This window comes from Panthera leo, chromosome B3 (genome assembly GCF_018350215.1).
Source record: "Panthera leo isolate Ple1 chromosome B3, P.leo_Ple1_pat1.1, whole genome shotgun sequence".
In the NCBI taxonomy this organism is placed as follows: Eukaryota; Metazoa; Chordata; class Mammalia; order Carnivora; family Felidae; genus Panthera; species Panthera leo.
The window spans coordinates 22,705,368-22,715,973 of NC_056684.1; the positions used below are offsets into that span (position 1 = coordinate 22,705,368).

Here is a 10,606-nt window from a genome sequence, read left to right on the forward strand (position 1 = left end):
GGAGTAGGAGAAATGCCAGGTCAGGGAAAGGAAGAAAGAAAAGGAGCACTGGAGGAGGAAAAGCCAGTGATTGAGTGAGGGTGCACATGAAAATTCCTGGTAAGTGCTTTAATGACGTTGTGATAATTTAGGAGAATGCCCTTCTTCCTGGGGGACAACAACTGAAGAGTTTAGAGCATTTTCATTTGGACCCATGAATGCCCATTGAACAGATACTTGACACCTACATGTAAACTTCAGATCTTAGCACAACCATAAGGCTTGTCCTTTGTGTGGGGAGGAGATAGCTCATGTTCTGTGGAAATGAGCCAGTAGCAACAACTTGATGCAGATGCTGGATCTGGTTTGGAAGAAGTGGAATTGAGCTGGGAATATTATCTAGAAGAGACAGGGTCCACTGTAATTCCCCATGGATCTTTTAAACATGTGGACACACATTTGCAAAATAGGTTTGATCCTGAGATAAGACTGGAGGTGGCTGTGAAAACAGACCTTGAAACCAACTGGGCTGGTCACCACCATCATTACCACCTGTGAGCAGTTGCTCCTCCTCCCCTGCAATAGCTATGGGGATGGGCCAGAGGGCAGAATTCTGGTGTGACATCAAGAAGGCTGACTTCTACCTGGTTGAAAGGTGTGACCAGAATAAGAAGACCATTGAGGGGAGCATAGGTGGCTCAATTGGTTAAGCGTCTGACTCTTGGTTTCAGCTCAGGTCATGATCTCATGGTTTGTGAGTTGGAGCCCTGCATAGGGCACTGTGCTGTCATGCAGAGTCTGCCTGAGATTCTTTCTCTCCTTCTTTCTCTGCCCCTCCTCCGCTCTCTCTCTGTCTCAAAATAAATAAACTTAAAAAAAGACCGTTGAAACTCCAGAAGACATCAGAGATAGTGTCTGATTGGGATGAGTTTCTGCGGCAGTCCCTGAGGAGAGGTTTCAATCCCCCTGGTGTACTGATAGAGGGCATCTATAATGGAAGGAATCCTTTAGATCTCATTGATCCTGGCTCTAGGTTAGAATGTTAACCTTTCCAAGACTCACTGATTACTTGATTTTTACTGAAGCTGCATTAGAAAGAACTTGAAAATTCTGACAATTTTGAGAATTTTGTTGTATTACTTGGATCCATTTCTTCATCAGGTAGGTTGGGCTGCTCGGTAAGGATATGAGCTTTAGCCCCCACTAGCCATCTGACATCTGAAGCCAAATGACAAGAGATTTTGCCAAACTGAAAGATGAGGAGGAAGAGCAATTGCCATCATACTTATTTAGGGACAAGTGATTAGTACTCATTTATTCTCTGTAAATATGAAATGGGAAGCTGTGGAACCCTGGTCACCTTGTGGGATCTCTCCTACTACAGTAGTAAAGCTTTCTTATGAGAAGTATTTCTTGGTGGAAATGGATGATTTGAAATCAGAAAATCATTCAAGGTGATCTTTTGTATGCCATGCCCACAGTCCTGGTATTTTCCCTATACAATGGAGTCTGAAAAATGCTTTACACCTCAGCCACCCTCCTGGATACCCTGGCCAAGAATTTGATTGGACCAAATACCTCAAACAGTGTGGTGCTGAAACTACTCCCCAGAGGTGCCTTTTTCCGCCAATTTCTGAGCATGAATTTAAAGAGAATATGAAGCTTGAGACAGTGAATATTCTTATCCCTGAAGAAGTGTGTGTTGCCACCATTACTGCAGTGAGAGGCTCCTACCTGTGGCTCCAGGTGGGTTCTAAGGAGCTCATACATGAATGTACTATAGTTGTAGAATCCATGGATGTATTTCCTTTGGGCTGGTGTGAAACCAATGCCCATGCCCTCAGTGCCCCTAACAGAACACAAGTACACAAATGGAGGAAATTTTTCTGGTTCAGTCAGAAAAACAAATGCCATCCTCCAGCACTGTCGATGAGAGCCTGATGAATTAAGAGCAGAACTCCCCAGATGATTAATGGAAAATGACACTTTCCAAGGATATACTTCAACCACCGTTGCTTCTCAGGGCTATATCTTAACTAAGAATCCATGAGCTGCCTCAATTTGTAGGACATGGTAACTATATTCTGGTCCTCAGAGAGGTCCTCACTTTACTTATCAATGAATGTATAAACCCAGTCTTGCCTTCAAGAGTTGCAGCTGAATAAATATTCTGTGTGGCATGGATGTAGGGAGGTTCTAAAAGTCAAATACAAAGGAAAGAGTTACTGGGCTACTGCTGAGGTAGTGAAGATAGTGGGTTTGGTGCCTGAGTTCTGCTGTCAAACCTACATCAGACTGGAGTTCTGTCCTAATCTCCGCATCCCTTGGGTGGTTCTTATTAAGTATTCTGAGAACTGCTCTGTGCTTACAAAGACCAGTATACACACTGTATGGGAAGAAGAAAAATAAAATAATTGGGAGGCCATGAGCATGGTAAGTTAGCATGTGCCCTGAAAAAAAAAAAAAAAAACAGTAAGAGGAGGAAGAGGCAGAAAAATATTTTGACCCATAGAAGAAATACTCCTCTGCATCTGTTGATAACAGAAATTTTAAGGATGGGTCTTTGAGTGGAGAAAAGACAAAACAAAACAAAAAAGACCAAAAACAAAAAAAGACTAGAAAGGACCAGAGAGCATCACCAGAAATACCAGCTCTACAGGCAACACAATGGAACTAAATTCATATCTTTCAGCACTCACTCTAAATGGACTAAATGCTCCAATAAAAAGACATAAGGTATCAGAATGACTTAGAAAACAAGATGCATATACATGCTGCTTACAAGAGACTCATTTTAGACCTAAAGACAACTGAAGATTGAAAGTAAGTGGATGGAGAACCATCTACCATGCTAATGATCATCAAAGGAAAGCTGGATTAGCCGTACTTATATCAGACAAACTAGATTTTAAAATGAAGACTGTAACAAGAGATGAAGAATGGCATTATATCATAATTAAGGGTTCTACCTACCAAGAAGAAATAACAACTGTAAATACTTATCTGCCCAACGTGGAAGCACCCAAATATATAAATCAATTAACCACAAACATAAAGAGATTCATTGATAATAATACCATAATAGTAGGGGACTTCAACATATCACTTACAACAATGAATAGATCATGGAAGCAGAAAAATCAACAAGGAAACAATGGCTTTGGATGACACACTGGACTGGATGTATTTAACAGATAGAGTCAAACATTTCATCCTAAAGCAGCGGAATATATATTCTTCTCCAACGCACATGGAACATTCTCCAGAAAAGATCACATACTGGGTCACAAATCAGTCCTTAACAAGTACAAAAAGATAGAGATCATACGTTCCATATTTTCAGACCACAACATTATGAAACTCAAAATCAACCACAAGAAAAAATTGGAAAGACCATAAATTCTTGGAGATTAAAGAACATTCTATTGAAGAATGAAGGTATTAACCAAGAAATTAAAGAGGAAATGTAAAAGTACATGGAAACAAATGAAAATGAAAGTGCAAGAGCCCAAAACCTCTGGGATGCAGCAAAGGCAGTCCTAAGAGGGAAGCATATATCAATACAGCCTTCCTAAAGAAGGAAGAAAGGGCTCAGATTTATCTAACCTTAAACCTGAAAGATATGGAAAAAGAACAGCAAATAAAACCCAAAACGAGCAGAAGAAGGGAAGTAATAAAAATTAAACCAAAAATCAATGTTAACAAGCAACAACAACAACAAGAACCACACTAGAACACATCAAGGAAACCAGGAGCTCATTCTTTGAAAAAATTAAGAAAATTGATACACCCCTAACCAGATTGGTCAAAAAGAAAAAGGAAAGGACCCAAATAAAATCACTAATAAAGAGGAGAGATCACAACCAACACCACAGAAATACAAACAATTATAAGAGAATTTTATGTGCAAACATAACCCAACAAATTGGGCAATCTGGAAGAAATGGGTAAATTCCTAGAAAGATATAAACTAACAAAACTGAAACAAGAAGAAATTAGAATATTTTAACAGACCCATAACCAGTAAAAAAGTTTAATCAGTAATCAAAACTCTCCCAAAAAACAAGAGTCCAGGGCAAGAAGACTTTCCAGGAGAATTCTACCAAACACTGAAAGAAGAGTTAACACCACTTCTTTTGAAGCTGTTCCAAAAAATAGAAATGGAAGGAAAAGTTACAAACTCATTCTGTGAGGCCAGCATTACTTTGATTCCAAAAATCAAAGACTTCACTAAAAAGAACTACAGACAAATTTCCCTGATGAACATGGATGCAAAAATTCTCAACAAGATACCAGCAGACAGGATTGAAAAATACTTTAAAAGAATTATTCACTTAGATCAAGTGGAATTTATTCCTGGGATGCAGGAATGGTTCAATATCAACAAATTAATCAATGTGATACATCACATTAATAAAAGAAAGGATAAGAACCACATGATTTTCTCAATAGATGCAGAAAAAGCATTTGACAAAATACAGCATTCTTGCTTGATAAAAACTAGAAGGAAAATACCTCAAGATGATAAATATGATACAAAAGACCCACAGCTATCATCATCCTCAATGGGTAAAAACTGAGAGCTTTCTCCCTAAGGTCAGGAACACAACAGGGATGTCCATTCTCACTTCTCACCACTACTTTTCAACATAGTGTTGGAAATCCTAGACTCAGCAATCAGACAATAAAAGAAAAAAAATAAAAGGCATCCAAATCAGCAAGGAGGAAGTCAAACTTTCACTTTTTGCAGAGGAAAAGTAAAATCTATCTATCTATTTTGAGAGAGGGAGAAAACATAAGTGGTGTAGAGGCAGAGACAGAGGTAGACAGAAAAATCCCAAGCAGGCTCTGCACTGTCAGCACCGAGCCCGATGCGTGTCTCAAAACCTATGAACCATGAGATCATGACCTGAGCTGAAATCAAGATTTGGCCACCCAGGTGCCCCTAGGGACTTGGATTTTTAATTTGTTCTGTTTCCAACTCATTGTGCCCTCATACTGAACAAAAATGTCTCACACTAAAAGAAAAACAACACACTCTGGCACATACAAGAAATATATTTTTTAACAACTTTGATCCTATTTCACAGTTCAAAGTCTCCAGAAACATCTTGTCTTTCCTTTTCCTGAGACTCCTTTTGTCTTACAGTTTTCATTAGAAAGGACACCCTTTTGGGTATTAAACACAGAAAAAGGGGTTCTGGTATGAGTAAAAAATTTACTGGCTGTCTTTCCACCATTAAGGTTATATAGAGGTGAGGGTCTGATTTTCCAAGACCAACTGGAGAGCCCATGACCCAATTATATCTCATCTTCAGTGAGGAACAATTAAAATAATTCAGTTTTTCTCTTCCCCCTTCCCTTTCAGGTTTGGACAATCCCATTTCCAATGCCTCTCCTGCTTACAATCTGCATATTGATTGGACCTCAACTTTGTTGGTACCCTCTTGTTCCCATGGAGGGAGCACACAGCGCTTACCTATAGTGTCTTTTCCTCTCATTGGTTACTTTGTGCAGCTGTAGAGCTACTCCCAAGAGATCAGCTTGTTTTTCCATTTTCTTTTCTTCTTTCTCTCCCTCCATCACATCCTGATTATTGTACATCCTGAAAGCTGACTCTATGAAATGAGTGGGATTAGTGTGGAATCTAGAGCCAATTTTTGAAGTTTCCTATGGATTTCTAGAGCACTTTTAGATGTGAACTAGGTACTGAAAACCACTTGACTACCTTAAGCCTTCCAAGTTTGTAATCCATGTCAAGCAATCCTGAAGCCTTTCCAAAAAGACTGATAGATTCTCAACTGTCCCTTGTTGACTCTCCCTTAATTTTGACAAGTTTATAGGAGATATACTAATCTCTTGCACAGCTTTAAAAAGAAGGTTATGAAAGCACCCTAAACTCTCTCTCCCATCAATGGAGTTAGGATTCCATTCAGAGTCAGCATCCAGCACTGTCTCTTCACTTGGTCTCTAAGAGCCTGACCTGGCTGATATTCTGTATCAGCTTATTCCCTGGCTTTTGCTAGCAAATATTTTTCTTCTGCCATTAGAAAAGTGGTTCGAAAAGCTTAAAAGTCTTCCCAGGTCAGATTGTGCGTAGAAAAGATACCTTGCATTGAATTTATAAACTCAATGTGGTTAGCCCATACCCCTTTGGTGTGTGACTTCCAATTGTATATGTCTGAAGTATAAAATGGGAACTGCACACTGATAAGATACCTGTTTCCAACAGGTACTTGCCTCAGTGAAAGTATTCAAGTCTCAGACTTAAAACTGGTCTCTAAACTGGAAGTGATATCTGGTAAGGGAGGATAAAACGATACAGGAGAAGTCAGAAATGGATTTGGGGGCACTAATAAAGATTAAGGGCAGGCACTGACATAGCTGAAGGAGCTGGGGTCTGAGTGTCAGGGGAATAAGGGAGGAACTCATTAGGACCCAGTGGCCAATTTAGAGGTAGAGACAGGGATTTGGGAAAAAGACCTCTAACTTTATGTGGACCTGAAGGAGTGGGTCTTCTTCATCATTTACGTATTTTTTAAAATTTTTTAGTTTATTTATTTTTGAGAAAGACAGGCAGAACGCATGGGAGGGAGGGGTAGAGAGAGAGGGAGACACATAATCTGAATCAGGCTTCAGGCTCTGAGCTGTCAGCACAGATCCTGATGCAAGGCTCAAACTCACAAACCGTGAGATCACAACCTGAGCTGAAGTTGGACACTTAACTGACTGAGCCATCCAGGCACACCATCAAACTGGTATTTTAGTATAGAAAGCATTTTTAGGATTTTAGCTTTGGTTTTTAGTTTAAAAAATTTACATTTCCCTTGTATGTATATTTATATTTCCCTCATTTTGATATAATGCCATAAAGCACTGAATATATGCAATCCCATCCCATTTTTTCCTCTAAAAAAATAAGCCCATTTGCAATATCATACTAAAATTTAAGTTTCCATTTTCTGGCCACTTCTCTTCATGCTCCAAAACGTATTGTGGCTAGGCTGTTTCATAGAAGAAAATCATCTGATTTTGGGATGGGGTGGGGGTACCTGAATGTTTTCCAATTCTGGATAACGCAGCTCAATGGGTTTACTTTTGTATAAAGCTTGTGCTTTGGATATTCTTCAATTCTTTCTTAGGATCTCCTTGCACCCTCCCAAAGGTTAGTGATGACACAAATATCACGTGATCTTGCCCACAATATGTTTGAGACTTGGCAGACTTGAAACCAGGCCCACAAGGAGAGAGGGGAAACGTCAGCGTGTTCAAGTGGCTCTGCATAGTCTTGTATTAAAGAGTAGGGAGCTGGTACATAGGCTGCTTCCTCAACTCCCTCAACACCTGGGTAGTCCCAAAGAGTGTACTCAGGAAGTGGCTCAGGAAAGCCTGACTTAGATTCAGTAATTCAAAGTGCACTTTCTTCCTTAGGAGGAAAAAGAAAAGCTCATGACAAGTTCCGTCTGATGTCTTGACAGGGGTCCCAGAGGGAGGGCTCCCTGGACAACAGTTCTTCTTCTTCTTCTTCTTCTTCTTCTTTTTTTTTATTTTATTATTTCTTTTTAATTTACATCCATATTAGTTAGCATATAGTGAAACAATGGTTTCAGGTGTAGATTCCTTAGTGCCCCTTACTAATTTAGCCCATCCCCACTCCCACAACCCTTCCAGTAACCCTCTGTTTGTTCTCCATATTTATGAGGCTCTTATGTTTTGTCCCGCTCCCTGTTTTTATATTATTTTTGCTTCCCTTCCCTTATGTTCATCTGTTTTGTCTCTTAAAGTCCTCGTATGAGTGAAGTCATTTGATATTTGTCTTTAAAACTCTGACTAATTTCACTTAACATAATACCCTCCAGGTCCATCCACATAGTTGCAAATGGCAAGATTTCATCCTTTTTGATTGCCGAGTAATACTCCATTGTATATATATACCACATCTTCCTTATCCATTCATCCATCTATGGACATTTGGGCTCTTTCCATACTTTGCTTCTTGTTGATAGTGCTGCTATAATCTTTGGGGTGTATGTGTCCCTTCGAAACAGCACAACTGTATCTCTTGGATAAATACCTAGTAGTGAAATTGCTGGGTCGTAGGGTAGTTCTATTTTTAGTTTTTTGAGTCACCTCCATACTGTTTTCCAGAGTGGCTGCACCAGCCTGTATTCCCACCAACAATGCAAAAGAAACCTTCTTCTCTGCATCCTTGGCAACACCTATTGTTGCCTGAGTTGTTACTGTAGCCATTCTGACAGGTGTGAGGTGGTATCTCATTGTGGGTTTGATTTGTATTTCTCTGATGATGAGTGATGTTGAGCATTTTTTCATGTGTCGGTTGGCCATCTGGATGTCTTCTTTGGAGAAGTGTCTATTCATGTCTTTTGCCCATTTCTTCACTGGATTATGTGATTCTTGGGTGTTAGAGTTTGATAAGTTTTTTTATAGATTTTGGATACTAACCCTTTATCTGATATGTCGCTTGCAAATATCTTCTCAAATTCTGTCAGTTGCCATTTAGTTTTGCTGATGGTTTCCTTCACTGTGCAGAAGTTTTTATATTGATGGGGTCCCAGTAGTTCATTTTTGCTTTTCTTTCCCTTGCCTCTGGAGATGTGTTGAACAAGAAGTTGCTGCAGGCAAGATCATAAAGGTTTATGCCTGCTTTCTCCTCGAGGATTTTGGTGGCTTCCTGTCTTACATTGAGGTCTTTCATGCGTTTTGAGGTTATTTTTGTGTATGTTGTAAGAAAGTGGTCCATGTTCATTCTTCTACATGTAGCTGTCCAGTTTTCCCAGCCCCACTTGCTGAAGAGACTGTATTTATTCCATTGGATATCCTTTGCTGCTTTGTCAAAGATTAGTTGGCCATACGTTTGTGGGTCAATTTCTGGGTTCTCTGTTATATTCCATTGATCTGAGTGTCTGTTCTTGTGCCAGTACCATACTGTCTTGATGATTACAACTTTGTAGTATAGCTTGAAGTCTGAGATTGTGAAGCCTCCTGCTTTGGTTTTCTTTTATAAGATTGCTTTTGCTATTCAGGGTCTTTTCTGCTTCCATACAAATTTTAAGATTATTTGTTCTAGCTCTGTGAAGAATGCTTGTGTTATTTTGATAGGTATTGCATTGAATGTGTGATTGCTTTGGGTAGAATCAACTTTTTAACAAAATTTGTTCTTCCTAACCAGGAGCATGGAATCTTTTTCCATTTTTTGTGTCTTCTTCAATTTCTTTCATCAGCTTTCTATAGTTTTTAGCGTATAAAATTTTCACCTCTTTGGTTAGACTTATTCCTAGGTATTTTATGGTTTTTGGTGCAATTGTAAATGGAATCGATTCCTTGATTTCTCTTTCTGTCACTTCATTGTTGGTGTATAGGAATGCAACTGATTTCTGTGCATTGATTTTATATCCTGCAACTTTGCTGAATTCATGAATCAGTTCTAGCAGTTTTTTCATGGAATCTTTTGGGTTTTCCATATAGAGTATCATGTCATCTGCAAAGAGTGAAAGTTTGACCTCCTCCTGGCCGATTTGGATGCCTTTTATTTCTTTGTGTTGTCTGATTGCAGAGGCTAAAACTTCCAATACTATGTTGAATAACAGTGGTGACAGTGGGCATCCCTATCTTGTTTCTGACCTTAGGAGGAAAGCTTTCAGTTTTTCTCCACTGAGGATGATATTAGCATTGGGTCCTTCATATATGGCTTTTATGATCTCATGGTATGCTCCTTCTATCCCTACTTTTTTGAGGGTTTTTATCAAGAAAGGATGCTGTATTTTGTCAAATGCGTTCTCTGTATCTATTGAGAGGATCATGTGGTTCTTGTCCTTTCTTTTATTGATGTGATGAATCATGTTAATTGTTTTGCAGATATTGAACCAGTCCTGCATCCCAGGTATAAATCCCACTTGGTCGTGGTGAATAATTTTTTTAATGTATTGTTGGTTCTGGTTGGCTAATATCTTGTTGAGGATTTTTGCATCCATTTTCATCAGGGAAATTAGTCTATAATTCTCCTTTTTAGTGGGGTCTCTGTCTGGTTTTGGAATCAGGGTAATGCTTGCTTCATAGAAAGAGTTTGGAAGTTTTCCTTCCATTTCTATTTTTTTAACAGTTTCAGGAGAATAGGTGTTAACCCTTCCTTAAATGTTTGGTAGAATTCCTCTGGAACGCCATCTGGCCCTGGACTCTTGTTTTTTTTTGGCATATTTTTGATTGCTAATTTGATTTCCTGTTTATGGGTGTGTTCAAATTTTCTATTTCTTCCTGTTTCACTTTTGCTAGTGTGTATGTTTCTAGGAATTTGTCCATTTCTTCAAGATTACCCATTTTATTGGCATATACTTGCTCATGATATTCTCTTTTCATTGTTTTCATTTCTGTTGTGTTGGTTGTGATCTCTCCTCTTTCATTCTTGATTTTACTTATTTGGGTCCTTTCCTTTTTATTCTTGATCAAACTGGCTAGTGGTTTATCAATTTTGTTAATTCTTTCCAAGAACCAGCTTCTGGTTTCATTGATCTGTTCTACTGTGTTTTTGGTTTTGATAGCATTAATTTCTGCTCTAATCTTTATTATTTCCTGTGTTCTGCTGGTTTTGGGTTTTATTTGCTGTTCTTTC

At 38.9% G+C, this 10,606-nt stretch overlaps 1 pseudogene; it reads left to right on the forward strand.

Moving 5' to 3' along the window:
• The first annotated feature begins 303 nt into the window (after positions 1-303).
• Positions 304-5,502, forward strand: LOC122222511 (annotated as a pseudogene).
• The last annotated feature ends 5,104 nt before the right edge of the window (positions 5,503-10,606 follow it).